This window comes from Leptinotarsa decemlineata, unplaced genomic scaffold, assembly GCF_025532065.1.
Source record: "Leptinotarsa decemlineata unplaced genomic scaffold, Ldec_3_MD MMD2_tig00004307_RagTag_RagTag, whole genome shotgun sequence".
Taxonomy (NCBI): Eukaryota; Metazoa; Arthropoda; class Insecta; order Coleoptera; family Chrysomelidae; genus Leptinotarsa; species Leptinotarsa decemlineata.
Window position 1 is genome coordinate 15,858,192 of NW_027412606.1, and position 22,596 is coordinate 15,880,787.

The 22,596-nt window shown below is 36.1% G+C and overlaps 1 protein-coding gene across 1 annotated transcript in view; it reads right to left on the reverse strand.

Annotated features, from left to right (window-relative positions):
- The window catches only part of Gbs-76A (Glycogen binding subunit 76A), a 61,561-nt gene extending 39,569 nt beyond the window's left edge, over positions 1–21,992 (reverse strand). Inside the window, exon 1 of the mRNA XM_074179063.1 lies at positions 21,787–21,992. The gene's annotated coding sequence lies outside the window, so the exon portion shown is untranslated. The remainder of the gene's footprint in view (positions 1–21,786) is intronic.
- Positions 21,993–22,596: the final 604 nt, after the last annotated feature.

Here is a 22,596-nt window from a genome sequence, read left to right on the forward strand (position 1 = left end):
AATACAATAGTATGGAGAGATATATATACTTTTGAAATTCAATTCTTCTGTATTTATAATTATGGATCCTTTGTACATTTGGAACTATCTGGAAAGAACAAAGTTGCTGCAGCAAATATGCTTGCCGTTCCAATCTTACTCTACTCGTTTGCAGTAGTGAAAAGGACTCGGGAGGAGCTGTATCAACTCGACATAATGACCCAAAAAATGATGCATCTCTACAGGAGATTGCATCCCAAATCGTCCGTTCCACGGTTATACTTCCCCCGACAACAGGGAGGCCATGGACTTTTGAGTTTGGAGTGTCTACATGACAGAATGGTAATAGATATAGCCTATAAAGTCTTCAGGAGTTCGGATCCCCTTCTCTGCATGGTCCGTGACCATGAGAGAGCAGGAATTGGAGCATTTCTCTTTAGGGCAACTGCCCGAGCAGCTGATTAACTCGGTTTAGTTTTCGACACTGAACGAGGTGACCAAAACTCGGTCACCGAGTTGGAACCCGGTAAAAGCCGCAGAGATCACCTCACTTCTGCGGAAACACAAGGATAAGCCAATGCATGGGGTCTTCTTCAATAACATTGGAAACCTTGGCTTATCAAAGCGCCTGAGGCTAAAGTCGGAGACTGAGGGGTTCATCGTGATTTGCTAGGATGATGTCTTCAACACCTTAGACTACCACAGTCGCGTGATGGATAGAGAGGTTCCTGACACAAGGTGCAGGGCCTGCCACGAGGCGCCCGAGACCCTAATGCACTTGCTATCAGCATGTCCAGCATATGCGGTCTCGGCCTATATCAATCGACATAACGCGGCCCTAAGGGTCCTATATTATCATCTACAGCTCTCTTACGGTATTGACGAGACACCGGTGTTGCCCTACGCTCCGGGGGATATTGAATCCGTTGTAGGGAACAAGAAGTGCCGATTTTATTGAAACTATTCGTTCCCCATCCTCAGGCTCATACAAGCTAATAAGCCTGATGTAGTCCTTCTCGACCACCAGAGCAAGACGATATTTGTCGTGGAGGTTTCAGCTCCTGGCGAGACGAATGTCGTTAGAAAAGAGGAGGGAAAACGGAGAAAATATCGAGATTTTCTCTTCGAACTCCGCAGACTCTATCCAGATCACTCTGTCAAGATGGTTGTTCTGATTATTGGAGTCCTTGGTGGAATGATGTCCTCTCTACTCTCGAATCTTAAAATCATGCCGGCTTGCCGCACTAAGGCAGAAACCTTAGCCGCACAGATGCAGATAGCTGTCATTCTTGGCTCACCGCGCTTGCTCAGGGCACATGAGTTTTGGACCCAATGACCACTTACCCCACGGTGTGGGGAGTGGTCATTGGTTGATAATGCTGGCGCGTCCTCCCGAATGTGTCGGGGCTTAGGGGGATAGGGCCTGACCAGCACATACTTCGGTATAGAAAAATAAAATATAATAATGATAATAACAACGTATGTATTTATGTATGTATGCAAGTGAAGGAATATGCCCAGCAATAACAAAAAACACGCTTCTATTCAAATGTTCTAAAAAGAATAAAGTGAACTTCGAATTGAATGAAAACCATCACTTCATTACATCAATTCATCAATTCACACAATTTATATGATACAAAAGTTTGTCGCTATATATATAGTTCAAGAAAAAGATATAGTGCCCCCTACCTTCCAGCAGTTCTCCTTCAATAATATAGTTAGGGAGCTAACTAATTTTGTTATTCACTAATCATTTCTGATTATATAAGAATCACAATAACATTTCGTTTATATAGATAAGTGGGAAAGTAAGAATTCAAATAACAGAGTGATGATTGAAAATACTTCTGAATATTACTTACTCGCACTTGAATAGGTGTGAACCACAATAAACCCCTCCGGGTTGCGGTGGAGGGTCGAATAGACTCACTCACTTGTGACCTAACCTAACTACTTATATATATATATATATATAGAGAGAGACTCACTCACTTGTGACCTAACCTAACTACTTACTCATATATATATATATATATATATATATATATATATATATATATATATTAGTGGCCACAACAATCCAAAAGTGGGGCAAACCGCGGACACGTGCTTCTGGCTATTGGCCTCATCAGCGCAGTGCAACGGAGTCAACAACAGGAGCCAACCGCACATTTATGGCCCACTAATTGTTTCATTTTTGAAACCTGAGTCTAATTGAGCATATGTTCAAAAGTATCGTTTTATATTTGATTTCACAACGGTCAAATATCTGTCTCCATACAGTCATTTTCAACTAAAATTACTTTTTTGCTCCATTTCTTCGGTAATATTAAATACTTCTTCTTTAACCAGCTCTTTCACCTTCTTATCAAATTTTGGAAAATTATTTTTACGCCTGATGCTTTCTTTCAATTTTCCCCAAATCAACTCGATGGGATTGAAAACACAAAAATAGGGGGGAAGTCTCAATATGGTGTGTCCATACTTTTCAGCAATACCCTCAAGGGCATACATTTTTCAAATGTTTTTGTCTGTAAAACTTCAAGTAGATGGTTTTTGGTATAGTTGGTATCTTCAAAATACAAATTGTTATCTATTAAAAAACTTTGTATTTCATTTTTATTCGGTACTTTGAGGAACTGTCACGAATGATAGGAAGCGTTGTCAATAACTATTACACTATTCGCATCCAAATTTGCGATCAATGTGTTTTCAAACCATTCCTCAAAAATATTAGCTTCCATGTTCTTATGATAGTCAACATTGCAGTCCTCAAGTTTTTTTCCACATAATATCAAAGAATTCGGAACCTATCCTTTACTTCCACCGCAATGCACAATGATTAGTCGCGATCCTTTATTTGCAGACATGTTAGGCGTACACATTCTCGAACCATCAGTCCAACCTTTTGTAACTGTGTCGTGAGTGTCATACCAAGTATTCAAGTATTCAATTTCTTCCTTATGATTTCAATTGTAGGAATCTCATTGCTTTTGTAACAGTCGTTTGTAACAGTCGAATTTCAACACTCAAATCGTGATCAGTTCCTGAACTGAACATTGACAACACAACGGCGGTACTCATCGCTACATTCTGTTGGTCACCGTAACATGACTTCAAAAGACTCTTCAGCCAATCATAAAACTCGATTAGTAAAAGGTATCCAATACGAACCGCCAATTCTTCAGTCCACGTGGACTAATTCGTTGCGGCATAATTCTTTTGTATTGATTTTTTTGGCTTTTGGCTTCGCCGACACCTTTAAGATTACTATATCGGTTACTTCGACTATACCTGTGCAGAAATCAAAGTCTGAAGACTGTATTAAGGAGAGATATATACGTATAAGAAAATAAATATTTCGTCCGAGTTCGGATGGAGCTAAGAGAATTCACGAGATGAAGCTGTTACTAATAAACGATCTTTCTCTTAGACGAAGGTTTCATATATGCAGTCGAGCCTCGTTAAAATCAAGACCCAGGCATACTGTTGTTTGGGTCGGATTTTTCCTGCACCGATGAGAGGTAATACCTCGAAAACGGTCTTTAGGTGATCTATTCGACTGATTTCAGCATGGTCTTGCTGCTTGATGAACGAGAAAAATCTGCAGGTATACACTGTGTCCAAGATAAGAATGATTAGCATGGGGATATCGGAAACGGTAAGTGATATGGGGTCGATTCAATTAGAGAAAAGTAGCGCATTTATGTGCCCAATAATATTCCATTCAGAAGGTTTTAATATTCCTAATAGTTTCGGAGATAACCGAGAAAAACCGAAATTTGAGAATTTCGTTTTTATTTTCTCCTATCTTCATTTTCAAAGGAAATGTAAAACAAATAGGACTTTATCAAGGCCACTTTTTAAGGACTACACGATGACTTAAGCAGAATTTTTCTGCAGCGTTTAGTCTTTTAGAAAACGTCATCAACTTTGTATTTTTATATGGGCCGAAACTAAAGTATACCCTGTATACGACTCCATTTTTTATTATGAATTTTATTATGATGTCATAATAATTTCTCGCGCAAAATGAAAAGTGATTACTTAACCTGCTTTTCTTCAATTTTAGATAGTACGCGCTAGAAAAAATTTCATTTTTTAATACATGAAGTGAATTAGTCTAATTTGTAATAAATTTTAACTTACCACCTGCCGGAATTTTTGCGTTGTTGAGTACAAAGATGAGTCGCAATATCAAAAGTTCAGTTAATCAAATGTAATTGCAATGTACTAACAAGGAGCTAATATGTATTATTTATAGGAAATAAACAGAAACTCATAACAAGTGTTATTTTCTACGCACAAGTACGCTCGTCTCACAGACGAATTCAAACCTTGAGTTAAAATATTCGAAACAATATTGTTGAAGCATGCAGTAACCAATCTTAGCAAATCTTCTTCATTTTGAGCATTATGATTGATTTACCAGGTCGTCGCCTCTCTGGAGTACGCACGTTCGGCATCAACACAATTTCTTTGGCACAAAATGTAACATGACAACATATTACATTTTTTAGTATTCGAAAAGCAGCCGTTTCCATTTTTAACACAAATTAGGTAGGCAACGAGATGTAGAAGTAGGAACGGTAATATGTCAAAAATTCTACCAGCGCAGCGCATACTATCTAAAACTGAAGAAAAGCAGGTTAAGTAATCACTTTTCATTTTGCGCGAGAAATGGTTATGAAATCATAATTGTAAGAAACATTACTGTATTCACAATGAAAAATGGAGTGGTATATAGGGTATACTTTAGTTTCGGCCCAAATAAAAATACAAAGTTGATGATGTTTTCTAAAAAACGAAACGTCGCAGAAAAATTCTGCTTATGTTATCGTGTAGTACTTAAAAAGTGGCTATAATAAGTGCTATTTGTTTTACATTTTCTTTGAAAATGAAGCTAGGAGAAAATAAAAACGAAATTCTCAAATTTCGGTTTTTCTTGGATATCTCCGAAACTACTCGGAATATTAAAACTTTCTAAATGGCATATTATTAGGCACATAAATGCACTTGTTTTCTTCAATTCAATCGACCCCGTATCACTTACCGTTTCCGATATCCCCATGCTGATCATTCTTATCTTGGACACAGTGTATACCTGTGCAGATAAATAAGAATACAGTAAGTAACCTGATTTCGACATTACTAATTCTAGGACAATTTGAAATTCACTTGCGTGGGAGTAACCTAACTTGAAATGAGATAAAGATAACATTTGGGAACCTTGACAATTATCAGTATTAGTATAAACCCGGACCTAGGTTAATAAAACAAATTCGTTTCGAATATTACAATAAGGTTGCGATGAAATGAATTGTGAATGAGCACATACTTATACATATTTCTGAGGAAGATTTTCGATTTGTTATTTGTGGTCAAAAACGACTTTATTTTTATCATTGGTTTATTGATATTAGTAGTATTTATTTATATTCTCCAGTTCAATCAATACATGTTTGAAAACAATCGATTCATTATTGCGAGTACATACGTAGTAAGTATACTTACTGTACCAGTGGCGTAACTATACCGTTCGAGGCCCATGGCAAATTCATCGGATGGGCCCCCTCCCCCCAATATAAAGAAGCTGAACCAGGAATAATACAATTTTTTATTTTATAATACTTATTTATACACTTTTACTTGTAAGAGTATAATAAATTACTACGTTAAGTAGGTACATACAAACTTTATAATTATACTTTGGTACTTGATTTTCTCATAATTCACTTCAAATTAAAAGTACCTAATTTAAAGTACAGTCAGCATTTAATTGATATTGGCAAGTGAAAATGATTTGAAAAACAAAAAAGCAATTTGATATACACAGTCTTAATCATCATATTGTTCTAAGCACACAAGGTGTTCAAAATCTAAAATGTTGATTATTAAAATTCCTGCCTTCCGACTTTCTGTTCCACAAAAGTGGTAATGACATCATCAAAGTTCAAATTTCGGGCCATAGAATTTATGATGGATAGAAAGCCAATTTGTTTAACCTGTCTTGTCCCATAGAATTTCTTAAATAATGTTTTATCAATTTCAGTTTTGAAAATGATTGTTTGGCACTAGCCGTAGTCACAGGAATGATGAGAAATGATATAAATGCAGTGCACACTTCAGGAAAGCTTAAAGATATAGAACGATTTTTTATTATAAATAAGTCAGCAAGTTCTCTTATAGAAGATGGAGTTTCTATTTCGTGTCTAAAAGAGAATCGAAAACTGAGAATTTCCTTGGAAAATGAGATGGATATATCTTCTTTATATAGATGGACAAATGCTAAAGCCTTTTCCAATAAATCAGTATCCTTCAAATTTTGCAAAGTGGCAGGTTGCAAGACACTGAAATTGGAAAAAATTTCATTCATTCGAAGGCAACGCGATTTCAGTTAATTATTATGGCTAATACACGATAGAATACATTCAACAAGCTTTCAGGATTTTGAAGACGTTCATCCTCACAAATTTCATCAAAATGACGTTTCACTTTTCTCTGACGACTTTTAGGAAATTCAGGGTTTATACACCACTTCATTTCAATACTATTTGCTTTCGTTTTTAAATCTTCAAATTCATGTCGATACTTTTCAAGTTGTTCTAGACAGATTTGCAAAACGCTTCGAAGCATTTGTGAGATCGATGGCTTAAGACTGAAGTGCTTTAGAAGCCACGTCTATAGTTTGTAAAATTTTGCAATGGAAAACCAACAACATAATAAAATTGTAGTTTTCTATCTTCTTCTTCTTCAGCAAGATAGCTTCATCTCTCTCATCTGTTTTGGAATTTATTAAAATAGTTTTTGTAAGCGCCTTTTAACCGAACTTTTTAACCGAACTTTTAAAGCAAACATGGCATCAAAGCGTCCTGCCCACCTAGTTGGATTCATTGTTTTTAATGTTACTGAATTTGATGATACCCTGGTCTCTCCATTATTGTCAGATATAAAACTAGATAATTTATTCCATCGTTTAATACTATGGCCCAAAAATTATAAATTTGTTGCACAGTTTCGAATAATGTTTGTATTTCTAGAACCTCTTTTACTGCATCATTTAATACCAAATTCAAATAATCAGTGTGAAAGCAGCCACGAGTTCTAGCCATGAATTTGTCGATGCGAAGCGGGAGATCCGCTAATCAGCGGCTCCCAAAATACGGAACAAATCAATGGCCAGCCATGAATTTAGTGAACAACCTGAAATGTATGCGATTGAAAACAAGTATAACAATAAATCCTCCATATCAAAAATTGTCGAGAATATCAAGTTATTAGAAATTGTTGGAATATATACATATGAGTTTAAAGAAAATCCATGATTCATCAAAACCATAACTTATTAAAATATTTCGTGGATGGAGATTTTTTTTTAAATGCATTCAATTCAGCATACAGAATAAGACCCTTATGCCAAAATATTTTGTCGGGCAGAAAATCAACCCCCACCCCGAATTGAATAACTTTCAAAGAAAAATCCATAACTCTTTCAAATATTGTTTGAATTGGGATTTTTTTTCTTTGAATGTATTCATTTTAGCATACTCAAAAAGAACCCTATGTCAAAATATTTTGTCGGGCAGAAAATCAACCCCCACCCCGAATAATATAATTTTCAAAGAAAAATCCATAACTCTTTAAAATATTGTTTGAATTGGAATTTTTCTCTATGAATGTATTCATTTCAGCGTACTTAAGAAGACCCCAATGTCAAATAATTTTGTCGGGCAGAAAATCAACCCCCACCCCGAATAAAATAATTTTCAAAGAAAAATCCATAACTCTTTCAAATATTGTTTGAATTGGGATTTTTTTCTTTGAATGTATTCATTTTAGCGTACCTAAAAAGACCCCTGTGTCAAAATATTTTGTCGGGCAGAAAATCAACCCCCACCCCGAATAATATAATTTTCAAAGAAAAATTCATTACTCTTTCAAATATTGTTTGAATTGGGTTTTTTTTCTTTGTATGTATTCATTTTAGCGTACTCAAAAAGAACCCTATGTCAAAATATTTTGTCGGGCAGAAAATCAACCCCCACCCCTAATAAAATAATTTTCAAAGAAAAATTTATAACTCTCTCAAATATTGTTTGAATTGGGATTTTTTTCTTTGAATGTATTCATTTTAGCGTACTTAAAAAGAACCCTATGTCAAAATATTTTGTCGGGCAGAAAATCAACCCCCACCCCTAATAAAATAATTTTCAAAGAAAAATCTATAACTCTCTCAAATATTGTTTGAATTGGGATTTTTTCTTTGAATGTATTCATTTTAGCGTACTCAAAAAGAACCCTATGTCAAAATATTTTGTCGGGCAGAAAATCAACCCCCACCCCTAATAAAATAATTTTCAAAGAAAAATCTATAACTCTCTCAAATATTGTTTGAATTGGGATTTTTTTCTTTGAATGTATTCATTTTAGCGTACTTAAAAAGAACCCTATGTCAAAATATTTTGTCGGGCAGAAAATCAACCCCCACCCCTAATAAAATAATTTTCAAAGAAAAATCCGTAACTCTCTCAAATATTGTTTGAATTGGGATTTTTTTCTTTGAATGTATTCATTTTAGCGTACTTAAAAAGAACCATATGTTAAAATATTTTGTCGGGCAGAAAATTAAGCCCCACCTCGAATTAAATAATTTTCAATGAAAAATCCATACCTCTTTCGATTACTTTTCGGAAGGGAATTTTTTTCTTGAAATGTATTCATTTCAGCGTCCAATAGCCATCTCGTATTTGATAAACATTGAATTACGCTGAAACAGGTGTTACCAATATTTTTTAAACCATTTAACCCAAAGGTTTTGACTGAAGAATTTATCACTGAACAATCCGAAATATCTTTGAAACCCGTTTGAGAATTTTGCTGAGAGAAAGTATTTTTTTAATTTGCTTTTATTTTAATTTCATAAAATGGTTTCTTATTACCTCTCTTTTCTTTACGAAATTGGTTTTCAGGAAACAAGTAAATTTCATCAAGTTTTTTGGAATCAGGGAGAGTACCGAAAAACGAAGCTGCATTTCCTCTTTGGAATGCTATACTAATTTTCTGAATGAGAAAAGATGTGGCTCTTGATTCGTGGGTTTCATCGGTTACCTTTTTTTCAATTTCATTGATGAAAGCTTTTGGGCGAAAGATATAATTATTTCCCAAATTCTGATATTTCCGTAGTTTGGAACTTTCTCCTAAAAAAGCAGCAGCACCGGCTTTCGCAGAAGTGACAGGAAGATGGCAAGTTGCTAATTTATCTACACAAGTGAAGTCCCAAACAACAGATTTACCATTTTTTCATGGAACATACCATCCGGCCGTTTTCCGTCGTCTCGACTTGTGCCAATGGGTTCTAAAATCGCAGGAATTTTTGCTGAAGTTAAAGCCCTCTTGATTAGATCATTAATTACATAATGGTGAGATAAACGACCAGCACTAAAACGGCAGCTCAACCCATGAGTACCTGATTCATCCACAAATGCACCACATTTACAAAAGTGTTAAACAAGTGTGTATCAAGTCGAAATCCGATGGCAAGTCTGAAAGAGTCGTCGTCCAATAGAGTCCCGAGTGATGCTACAGGATCAGCATTTAACCAAGCACTGCGAGAAGACGAGCCTTATTTTTTGAAGTGTCAGAAGCTGTCTTCAGTAAAATACTAGTTGCTTGATCTATTAATGGTTTATCCCATGCCCTCTGGTTTTTCATGTCTTCAATTTTCATTGTTTGGCCAGTTCTAGATTCCCAAAGAGATTTTCCCCGATCAAAAACAATCAGATATTGGCTTTGGGTATTGTAAGATAATTTCCATCAGATCGAAAACAGTGCAAAATGAGGACAAAAATGATGGCAAAGCGAGTGAAGTGGCTGAAAGAATTCCTAATCCCCCTCTAGAAACTGGAAGTGATGCCTGTAACCAAGTTTCGTCTTCGATACGGTTATTAGTAATGAGTTTCAGCATCCTTCTTAATTCGTCATCGATATTTTGTAATACCTGTTCATCATGCCAAGTAGGGCTGCACCTCAAAATATACGATAATTATGGAATGGCCAATGAACTCTTCAATAAATGGAATGCGACATGTGTTGGTAAAATAGATAAACGTCTTGACATGACACGAAGTGATTGTAATTTGTCTTCCAAACAAAATTTCAAGGCATCATCAGATAATGGGGCACCAAGAAGAAACCAATTGGGTTTTTCAATCACTCGTATACCAGGAGCTATTAGGTTGAAATGATCGATGATGTTAGGGACCTGTTTATCCAAAAAAATGAGTTGACATTTCTCGAAATTTAGTTCAAGTCCCAGGTCTTTCAAATGACTTATTGTGTAACGAAAATTTTCTACATTATAATTTCGTTACCAAATTTAAGAAAGAGGGTTCACTGTAACATTGTTCAATAGAAGGATATATGTCTGGTATGACGTTAGCCACCGAATGTAACATGAAATTCCTGTCTATAGTATTGAATGCATTCTTAAAATCAAGTTTCAGAAAAACTTTTTCAACTGGGTTAGGGTTTTGTTCGCAACCACCATTTGTTCCGAATCCAAATTGTTGGGGACGAAATAGATTTCCAAGACTTTCTCGTAAATTGAAACAAGCAAGTTTCGCTACTAAACGTCGATAAAAATTTCCAACAGCTATAGGACGTAGACCGCCAATCTTTTTCTTTAACGCACATAAAGAAGCACCATATAAAATAGGAAGTATGTCTTGATTGACCTTTCCAGAAAGAAGCATATTGCAAAGGTTCGTTGAAGAATTCAAAAGATGTTCGCCACAACTACCGGAACTATAGCTTAGCATATCTTGAATATGGGACGGTCGCAATGAATCAAGACCTCCACAAGAACCGGTGCGAAAAGATCTCACTGCTCTGAGAACATCTACGCTTGTAACTTCCAGAGGACTATGAGAAGTTGTATATTGCCCAGAATTGTATAAACTTTCAGAAGCAGGATGTTTACTTCGTAATTCTTCCAATGTTGCAGCATCAAATTCAGCAGGACTATCAGTAGAACAGAGAAATCTAACAGCTGCTGTTTTAACACCGTCAGAGACTTTCGAGAGTACTCGTTTTTTGAGGATGTCATTATAATTTGTATGTTTATTCGAAATTTTGGCATAACAATTAGTCGATCTCGTAATGTTATTATTGAAACTATTCAAATTTTTCTTCACTATTGTTGTGATTGAAATTTTTCGATTATCTTTAGTTCTCTGAATACTGAAACTTTTATAAGCAAACATGAGCAAATTTTTCAAGCAGTGAAGGAATTCCTGGAAACACATTCGTTAATTAATTTTCTGAGGGTAATTGCAGAGAGTAACCTTGCAGCCTTCGGAATACGTTTAATAATATGTATATTTCTTCTCAAATTAGATAAATGGATATGAAATGGAACTTCTTTGTTTCCAGGGTCAAATTCTTCTTCGAAATCATTACCGGGATTGGAATTTTTATAGGAACTTGTAGTATCGACTGATTTAGAATGCACTTTTCGCATGTGGATTTTTAATCCTCGTATTTTGAAAAATGTTCTACATATTAAACATTGTTTTTCTTCCTCTGTCATCAAATATAGATCAAATTGGTTTGATTTATCGTGATCGGAGTCTTTTGATTCCTATGTGACTTTCTTGTATCGTCCAAAACTTGAATGTTTTGTTATGTATTTTTTTCAGAAAATCATTTTAATCGAGGTGGGGGTTGATTTTCTGCCCGACAAAATATTTTGACATAGTAGTCTTTTCGAGTGCGCTAAAATGAATACATTTAGAGAAAAAATTCCCAATTAAAACAATATTTGAAAGAGTTATGGATTTTTCTTTGAAAATTATTTTATTAGGGGTAGGGGTTGATTTTCTGCCCGACAAAATATTTTGACATTGGGGTCTTTTTAAGTACGCTAAAATGAATACATTCATAGAGAAAATTACAATTCAAACAGTATTTCAAAGAGGTATGTATTTTTTTCAGAAAATTATTTTATTCGGGGTGGGGGTTGATTTTCTGCCCGACAAAATATTTTGACATTGGGGTCTTCGTAAGTACGCTAAAATGAATACATTCATAGAGAAAATTACAAATTCAAACAGTATTTCAAAGAGGTATGTATTTTTTTCAGAAAATTATTTTATTCGGGGTGGGGGTTAATTTTCTGCCCGACAAAATATTTTGACATTGGGGTCTTCGTAAGTACGCTAAAATGAATACATTCATAGAGAAAATTACAAATTCAAACAGTATTTCAAAGAGGTATGTATTTTTTTCAGAAAATTATTTTATTCGGGGTGGGGGTTGATTTTCTGCCCGACAAAATATTTTGACATAGGGGTCTTTTTGAGTGCACTGAAATGAATACATTAAAAGAAAAAATCCCAATTCAAACAATATTTGAAAGAGTTATGGATTTTTCTTTGAAAATTATTTAATTCGGGGTGGGGGTTGATTTTCTGCCCGACAAAATATTTTGACATTGGGGTCTTCTTAAGTACGCTGAAATGAATACATTCATAAAGAAAATTACAAATTCAAACAATATTTGAAAGAGTTATGGATTTTTCTTTGAAAATTATTTTATTCGGGGTGGGGGTTGATTTTCTGCCCGACAAAATATTTTGACATTGGGGTCTTCTTAAGTACGCTAAAATGAATACATTCATAGAGAAAATTACAAATTCAAACAGTATTTCAAAGAGTTATGGATTTTTCTTTGAAAATTATTTTATTCGGGGTGGGAGTTGATTTTCTGCCCGACAAAATATTTTGACATAGGGTTCTTTTTAAGTACGCTAAAATGAATACATTCATAGAGAAAATTACAAATTCAAACAGTATTTCAAAGAGGTATGTATTTTTTTCAGAAAATTATTTTATTCGGGGTGGGGGTTGATTTTCTGCCCGACAAAATATTTTGTCATAGGGGTCTTTTTGAGTGCACTGAAATGAATACATTAAAAGAAAAAATCCCAATTCAATATTTGAAAGAGTTATGGATTTTTCTTTAAAAATTATTTTTGATATGCATGATTTATTGTTATACTTGTTTTTAATCGCATACATTTCAGGTTGTTCAGTAAATTCATGGCTGGCCATCAATTTGTTCCGTATTTTGGGAGCCGCTGATTATCGGTTCTCCCGCTTCGCATCGACAAATCCATGGCTAGAACTCGTGGCTGCTTTCACACTGATATTCAAATAATGAGCGGTATAATGGAAATACACCACATTTGGGTTGGGATTCTCCTCTGATCGGGGGCCCCTTCCGGCTGGAGGCCCGTGGCATTTTGGCGGCTTGCCACCCAGTAGTTACACCACTGTATATTATATTAGAATATAATTCATGTACTATGTATAGAATACATAGTTTCGTATTTTCAAACAACGCGTCATGACACGGTCCGAGGGTGCTAAGTTGAAAATAATTGTAGTCAGTGCAGGCATATCAATTGAATGATACTTGGGCTCGTACGTTGAAAGGTGACTCTCCCAACTTTTCTTACCTCACACAAATGCTTAGGAAATTTTTCAGGTTCTTCGTAGGGAACAATTAAATGATGGTTTAGACTTTATTTCGATATATTTATGATCAGATAATTCTACCCTCAGGATATATACATATAGCTGGTATCACGTTATGCAGGCTCGTAAGCCTGAGCTACTGTTTTGAGAACTTAGAAAGGTTTTCTACGGAGTTTCGTGTGAAATGTTTCATAACCACAGTCATAATGTTACTGAATATTTGTTCATCAATTTAAACATGTCTGTTTTGATGCCATATGCGAATTATATTTATCGTTGGAAATTGGTAATTCGCCAATTTATTAACGTAGTCAGTGCAGTATGGTGTGATGTGTGGTATAAAGCATTAACAACACATAGTCTACAACAGATGTCAAAGCCAGAAATTGACAAGCCATTTCCTTTTTATGAATCAATAAAGCGAAATGAGGCATTTACTAGTTCGTTACTTATCCATGTAATTCGTGACACAGCAGCAGATGCGTGTGATTATGAATGAATTCCAATTTCATCATTCTAATTGAACCCAAATCTTTTTTAACCTAAAGGGTGGTTGCTGATCAGGCCTTGGGCCCGAAGGTCCGACCCATTCGGAGGGCATGCCAGCATCTCGACCAGCATTAGATCCAAGAATCGTGTGCTCCTGAAAAGATGTAGCAAACCAAGAAAAACAGCTTTCTGCGTTTGTCGAGCTAAGATTTTTGCCGTCTTGATGCAACCCGGTATGATCTCAAGCAAAGACTAGCGAAGGTATTATTCCACCTATGATGTTCGAGAGTAGAGAGGGCATCAGTACCCCAAGGTATCCAATAAACAAAATATCCATCTCAACGGAGTGGTTTGGGTAGAGACTGCGGAGTTTGAAGAGTAAGTCTAAAATGTCTATCCTTTGATCCTCTTCTCTTCGAAAGATATTCGTCTCACCTAGAGTTAAAACTTGACGAAGATTATAGTCTTTTGTTTGAAGGTGATTGACAATGTTTCATGATGATTTCACTAGTTCGGACTTCCATTGTCTACTGTATAAAATGATTTGAAATCCCTGAAACAACTAAAAAAGAAGAATTGAAAATGAATAGCTGAAAATAAAAAATAATATTAACCAAAATAAACCTAAAATAAAATAATACTGAAATAAAATACAAGTAAAAATAAAATTGAATAAATAAAAATAAAGAAATGAAAAAAAGAAAATAAAAAGTGGAGAGATTCCAAGTCACGTTAGTTCACGACGTTTCGATTGTTAGTATCTAACATCGTCTTCGGGTGATGACTGGACTGATTCCTCCGAGAGATGACTATTTATAGGTCGTTCGAGTACTTTCACTTATCCCCGCTTTCCATTTTCCAATTCACTGGTTTCGTGGGAGATGACCGTTTTGGCGGGAGTTGGCCATTTTTCGCTTGATGATGGGTTTCCATATGTTGCGTATTTCTACGCTGGCTTGGCTGAATACGTTGTTGGACAACATGTATGCGGCTTCCTTGAATTTTCTCCTAAACCAATGTTCCTATTTGTGCAAGATCTCAGCTTGGGACCACTCGATGTTGTGTTGATGGGTCCAAACATGGTCTGCTATTCCTGATTTGCTGGTTTCCCCTCGCTGTGTGTGTTTCTTGTGCTCGGCAAAGCGAACATTCAGTGACCTCTTAGTTTCACCAATATAGGATTTTCCGCACTCACAGGGTATCCGGTAAATGCAATTCTTGGAATCGCCGTCCGCGTTTGGTGGAAGATCAACTAATTAGTTTCAACGTAGAAAGCCTTTACACCAACGTTCCGGTCGAAGAAGCACTCCAAATCATACGTACACTAGGATGCTGTGTACGAAACTGTTATTTCCAACTGAAGGACGAATTCTTTACACAAGATGAGGGACTGCCAATGGGATCGCCACTTTTACCATACATAGCCAACATATATATGGAGTGGTTTGAAACTCTGGCCATTGAGGAAACCCACAAGAAAACTCGATTCTGGTTGAGATATATTGACGACACCTTCATAATATGGAACCATGGGAATACTGAACTAGACACCTTCCTGAAACACATCAACAGCGTGAGATCTTCCATCAATTTCACAATGGAGAAGGAAATCCACAACGAATTGCTATGTAATACGAAGAAAGGTCTCGAGAAGGAACTAGACATCATCAAAAATGATCTTCAACGGAATGGCTACTCCAAAGCGATGGTAGAAAAGACTTTGGCTAGAAGACAGCAGGAGCCTCGCAAGGAAGAGAAGCCGTCACAACCAGTGCTTGCACTTCCCTACACACTTCGGAGAGAATAAGAAGAATTGGTTCCAAGTACAACATCAGAACCTGCTTCAGATCCGGTAACACTATCCGTAGCAGTCTCACGAAAACCAGGCCACCAAACGCGGACTGCGATTCCAAGAATTGTATTTACCGGATACCCTGTGAGTGCGGAAAATCCTCTATTGGTGAAACTAAGAGGCCACTGAATGTTCGCATTGCCGAGCAGAAGAAACACACACAGCGAGGGGAAACCAGCAAATCAGGAATAGCAGACCATGTTTGGACCCATCAACACAACATCGAGTGGTCCCAAGCTGAGATCTTGCACAGAGAGGAACATTGGTTTAGGAGAAAATTCAAGGAAGCTGCATACATGTTGTCCAACAACGTATTCAGCCAAGCCAGCGTAGAAATACGCAATATATGAAAACCCATCATCAAGCGAAAAATGGCCAACTCACGCCAAAACGGTCATCTCCCACGGAACCAGTGAAGTGGAAAATGGGAAGCGGGGATAAGTGAAAGTACTCGAACGACCTATAAATAGTCATCTCTCGGAGGAATCAGTCCAGTCATCACCCGAAGACGACGTTAGATACTAACAGTCGAAATGTCGTGAACTAACGTGACTTGGAATCTCTCCACTTTTTATTTTTATTTCCTTTTTTTCATTTCTTAATTTTTATTTATTCAATTGTTTTATTTTTACTTGTATTTTATTTCAGTATTATTTCATTTCAGGTTTATTTTGATTAATATAATTTTTATTTTCAGCTATTCATTTTCAATTCTTCTTTTTTGGTTGTTTCAGGAATTTCAAATGATTTTATACAGTGGACAATGGAAGTCCGAACTAGTGAAATTCATTATAGTCTTACTGTGATGATCGGAGAGGGCTACATCAGGCTTATTTGCTCAGTGGTCTAAGGATGGAGAATACGTATATTCAATGAATTTGGTAACTCTCGCAATGTATTCAATATTCCCGGAGCGTAAGGTAACTATACTCTGTCCATACAAGCAACAGAGTGCTCCAAAACATTATCATGCATAGTGCACGTAATCTCCCAAGCAAGGTTCTCTGTACAGAGTCGCAGTAAGAAAAGACCAACATTTTTTTAGTAACATGCGGCAGTTTCTTCAGCCATATCAGTACTTGACATTTTGAAAATTTTAAACTCCAAAATACCGTATATTGTGTATTTTACTCAATAGATTCAAATGTGCTTGGTGATCACGCATCTATCATTGTTTGGGTCACTTTGTTGGATGGACAGAGTATTATTATCTCGTCAATACCGTAAGAATGCCGCAAATGGTAATATACTTCCCCGTGTATCGGCTTATCCATATAATGTCACAGGAGCGAATTATTATCATTAGTATTAAATAACATATTTTGACGTGTTCGAAATTAACGAGTTGAATAAACGCTATTTTTTAAACTATTTTGGGAGCATCTCACTTCAAAGTGTTATTAAATACAAAACACGATTCACTTGAAACTTCTGACAAGAGACTGCAAATTAGTTCAGGAGTTGTAATTTAAATTTTGAAAATTAAAATTCTAAAAATTTTATCATTTCTGTGTCATTTCGTATGAGGCCTGATTTAGCATTTAATGAAAATTAGAACACTTTTCCTTAGAAAAAAGTCTGGAAAAAGTGTTTCTTTAGATTTTTTTTTATTCATAGCTGATTATTGATTTTATTAAGCTTCTACTGAATTTTATAGTTTCATATGACATATTTCTTCCAATAATATAAAAACGAGTATTTATAACTTTTTTAAACTTCAGTATTTAAATTGAAAACCATCATCAATATCTTCTAATATCTCCAATTCATATTGAATTCGTCATATTGGTATGTAGGTATGAATTTCACAAAAATCATTGCTTGTTTGGACCTGCCAGTTTTTCAATTATATAAAAATCCAAACAAATCTAAGGCAGTGTTGTTCAGGAGACGAAATGACAGACTTCTTCACCAAACAAATTATTGTGTTACTATCAATGGCATACCTGTACATTTTTGTAATGTGGTGAAGAATATTGGGCTCTGGATAGATTACTCCTTGAGATTCGAAAAGCATGTATTGGAATGCATTGGTAAAAGTCTATAGCTCTTTTCCTTCGGCAACATCCACACAAAAAATCTATAAAATCCAAAACTATTGTCTCCGCTTCATCTATGGCACTCGTAAGCATCAACATATCAGTCATAAGCTACGAGAAGCCGGGTGGCTAAATATGAAATTTCGCAGAAAACTTCACTGCTCCATCTTATATCATAAAGTTATTACTACCAAAACGCTCTCCTACTTTTACAGAAAGATTGTTTTCCGCACTGACGTTCACAATCTCAATATAAGATCGAAGAACACCCCCAATTCACAAATCATCATTGTTTGAGAGAAGTTTTTCCTATAATATATGGACTACTTACAATGCAATTCCAAATGATTTTAAGAATATGAAACTCTCCTCCTTTCGAAAACATTTGTTTGAATTCATGAAATCTCCTAATATTTAGAAACATATATATATATATATATATATATAGTTTTTTCAATTTTTGATTAGTTATCTGTCGATCTTTTGTTATGTTTGTCCAAAGGTTGAGTGAAAGACCATCTTTGTGCACTCCAGGTGCTCAAGAGGAAGGAACCTCCCCTTTCTAGTTTGCATAGGAAATGTTATAGAGTATTTGATAGATCGTATCCTTTATGTAACGGAACGGAAAGATAATGTAGCCAAACCTATTTGAACTTTAATTTATAAATATGCATTTCATTCGCTTGAAAACATCATTATACCTGAGCAACATGGTTTTTTAAAAAATTTTGTTTTGTTTTGTTACTCTGAATTTTTACATGACAATCTGGATAAGAAAATTCAAGTTGACACTATTTATACAGATTTCAGCAAGGCTTTTGACAAAATTAGTCACATCCGTGTTAGGAATCACACATACGTTAAAAGGTGAGACCTCGTTAGTCCTTAGCTCGCACAAGTTTCTCAACTTCTGAGAGTTGTCGTTCGTATGGGGGCGACAGCTGATTAACGGATAAACAGATTTCAAAACAGAACAGAATACATTACTTCGGAGACTCGCTGAAGAACTTTATAGACTGTTATCCATCTGAACATTATCCAACACCTTCTAGAGTTCCGCAAGGGTCCCATCTAGGGCCCTTATTTTTTATTATCTGTATTAATAACATTAAACAATGTTTTGAGAATGCCAAGTTTTTAATGTATGCAGATGATTTGAAAATGTACCTTCAAATAAAGTCCTTCTCAGATTGCTTGAGAATTCAGAGTGAAATCATTTATTTTAATTTTTTAAACAAACCGATTCGTATCTCAATTTTTCCAAATGTAGTTACATCACATTCACCCGTAACAAAACTATCCACACATTTTCATATCACATAAATAATATCTTGCTTTTAGGAGGTAATTCATTTAAAGATTTAGGAGTTATTTTTGACTCCAAACTTATTTTCGATGAACATATAGATTATGTAATTAATAAGAGTAGTATAGCTGTGGGATAAATGTAAGTTCTTCATTTTTACAAAAAATAATAACAAGCAAAATGAATTGTCCATCGTTATTATCAATGATTTGTTTAAATCTTCCGAAAAGAACAATAAGAGCACACGAATTATTTTTTTGCGGGTTGGCTGTACTTGTTCATCTTTCACTGCCTGAACCACTGTACATGCTGTTTTCGGCGAGTGAATTGGCTTGGGATGTGGGGGTTGAGCAAACCGGCCATCGGATGCTTGCTTCCACGTAGCCCCGCTGGATACGGGAATGACAGAATCACTTGTGGTTCTGTTATTCCCTAACTGAATGGCATCCCAACGATTGCTTTTAATCCTAAGGTGTGTGTATCTATGCCGAGAGGATGAATGACACTGAGCCTACCAGCTGTCTCTACGGAACCTTCCAGATACCGGGCGCCCTCTCGTCGTAGCATCGCCATGTTACGGTAATGCGGGGCTCTGCCGTGATTGATCTTCTTTCCCTGGCTACTCATGGGACTATTATGGACAGAGTAAACTCAAAAATTATTTCTGACGCTGAGTCTACAGAGGAGATGGATGTCGAGTTTATGACTCCAACTGACTTCCGTGTAGATTTGGTTCAGAAGCGAGTCTACATAGAAGATGGATGTCGAGTTTACGACCCCAACTGACCTCCTTGTAAATTTAATTTAGGAGCGAGTCTACAGAGGAGATGGATGTCGAGTCTACGACTCCAACGGACCTGTAAATTTAGTTCAGGAGCGAGTCTACAGAGGAGATGGATGTCGAGTTCACGACTCCAACTGACCTTCCTGTAAATTTAGTTCAGGAGCGAGAGCTTCTCAACTCCCCAACTCCTGATCCAATAACATAACTTACAAAAAAGGTTTGGTGGTGCAGTCAGGAAACGACCGAGTCGTCCCTTCAAGAACGTGGTACCTTATAAAACCTCCTTGCACCAAATTCTTGAGCGGCGTACGCAGAATCTGTCTCAGGTGGGGAAACAAACCCCCCATGAGCAGGTTAGCAAACGTTGGTGCTCAAGTGATGTTTTACCAAAACCAAAGGCGAAAAAGCCCTGTACAGCTGAATCTAAGGCATCTTCAGGTGTAGTTGACGTGCAAAAACCCTCATATGGGAAGGTTTTCGTGGGTATCAAGGTGGGAAACTTGCATCTTGACTATCTGACTACTGACTAGCAGAGAATATACTTTGTGCCTGCCCCGCTGGGGACCGAATCAGGTCTTTAGAGTTCGGCTGAGCCGTACTCTTACCATCTGACCTGAAAAACCACGCACTATACAAACTAATCGGCTTCGTTAAGAAGCTGGGGTTATTTGGCCGAGTGTGAATGAGTGTGAGCTACAATAACTCTTTGCGGGTTGCGGTGGGGAGTCGAATAGACCCACTCATTTTGGACCTAACCTAACACGAATTATTCATATTACCCTGTGTTCTACTGAATGACTATTATTATTATTATTATTATTATATAGGATAAAGAAAATAAATTTGGTCTAATTTCTACTGAGATTTTCATTTGTTGCGGCAGGTTTCGGTTCACTAAACCATTTTAAGTAAACTGACTAAGTTCTGACAAACAAATCCTTACATATACAATTATACAGCCAATGTTTTTGTACCTGCAACAGGTACCTGAAATAACAAAAATGTAGCCTGTATTATCAAAACCTTATTTGAGATACCAAAAACAATAATTATTTTACTTCTATAACATATCAAAATTACCGACTACTCATCCAAAACGGTACTTGTAAGTTGATCGCAGCGCAGGATTGCTTGTGGAGCAATTCACAAGTAGTGCTTTTGTATCAGTAGTCTGTAATTTTGATATGTTATAGAAGTTAAATAGATAATTATTATTTTTTGGTATCTTAAATAAGGTATTGATAATACAGGTAACATTTTTGTTATTTCGGGTACCTGTTGTAGGTACAAAAAAGGTGCCAAATAAAAATCTTGGTAGAAATTGAATGAAAGTCATTTTCTTTAACTTATATTCAGTATGATTTTCTACAAAATAAATAGGTAAACAATCCAACAACTAAGAAAATGAGCTGTTGTTATACATAATTTTTTGCCTTTCACTGAATACATATATTTCAAAATCTGTTATGGAACAAACAATATACGCATTCACAAAATTTTCCTATGTCGTTCTCTTTAAATTATTTTATCACGAGGCAGTCTATTAAGGACAACCGCGTATATTTCTAATAATAGTAGTTCAACTAACCAAACTAATTGAACCTCTCCTGCTATCACGTTATGTTAACGATACTCAAGCGTCAACAATACTTGTATAAATATACCTTATCTCTGTATTGGGAAAATTCGTCAACATTGAACACAACCTAACCTACCTCAACATTACAACGAATCGCAATAACCCAATCTAAAGTGAAATCTGCGAACTGGAAAAGAAAAAACATGAAAAGCGACCAACCTGATCTTCGACGTTTATTATTCAGGAGATAAATAGGCGTCACCGTCTAATTGCTAGTATTGCAACGAAAGAGCGCCGAAAAATTTCGCACACTGACACCGCACAAGGGCAACACAAGGTCGTTTAAATGTGAGCGACGGAAGCGCCGTGTGTACGATCTCGACCGCTGCAAGTTCCACTGACGGCTCCTACACCAACACATCTTCCGAGGATCTATTTTGACACCAGCCCGACCTACGTCTTTGGGCCGTTCGAATAAAGCGCTTGGATGGAAGTCACATGCGAATTCAAAAGTCACGTGGGGTGACTGCGACTCTGAAAGAAATTTTACGGGGTCGGCGTCGATTCACTGGGAACGGTGGCGATCATCGTTCAATGGTTTTTCTTGATTCATCACGCTCTCATTTTTTCAGAAGACAGTTTGGTTTTCTTTCAGATGCTCGTCTGCTTGAAGTGTATTATCAAAGATGTAAAATATTTCCGAATTTGACTATAAATATATGATGTAATGTAATGATTTTAATGGAAAAATAATATAATGAATCGAAATATTTTTTTTATGTAGAGGATAAATCTGAAGGTACAATGAGCCAATAAAATATGCGATACCATAAAAACAGCACAAAGAGCGCGAATACTTACAGCCAAGTTACGTATATCTTCGGAATTAATTATCTACAGAAAAAATCATAATTTATCAGAAAATCACTATATCCGCGGTGCCAAAATATTTAAAATCCAAACCAAAAAGAGGTACCAGCCCACTCAGGTCGATGAAACGTTGATATACTCCCACATCATGAATGACAC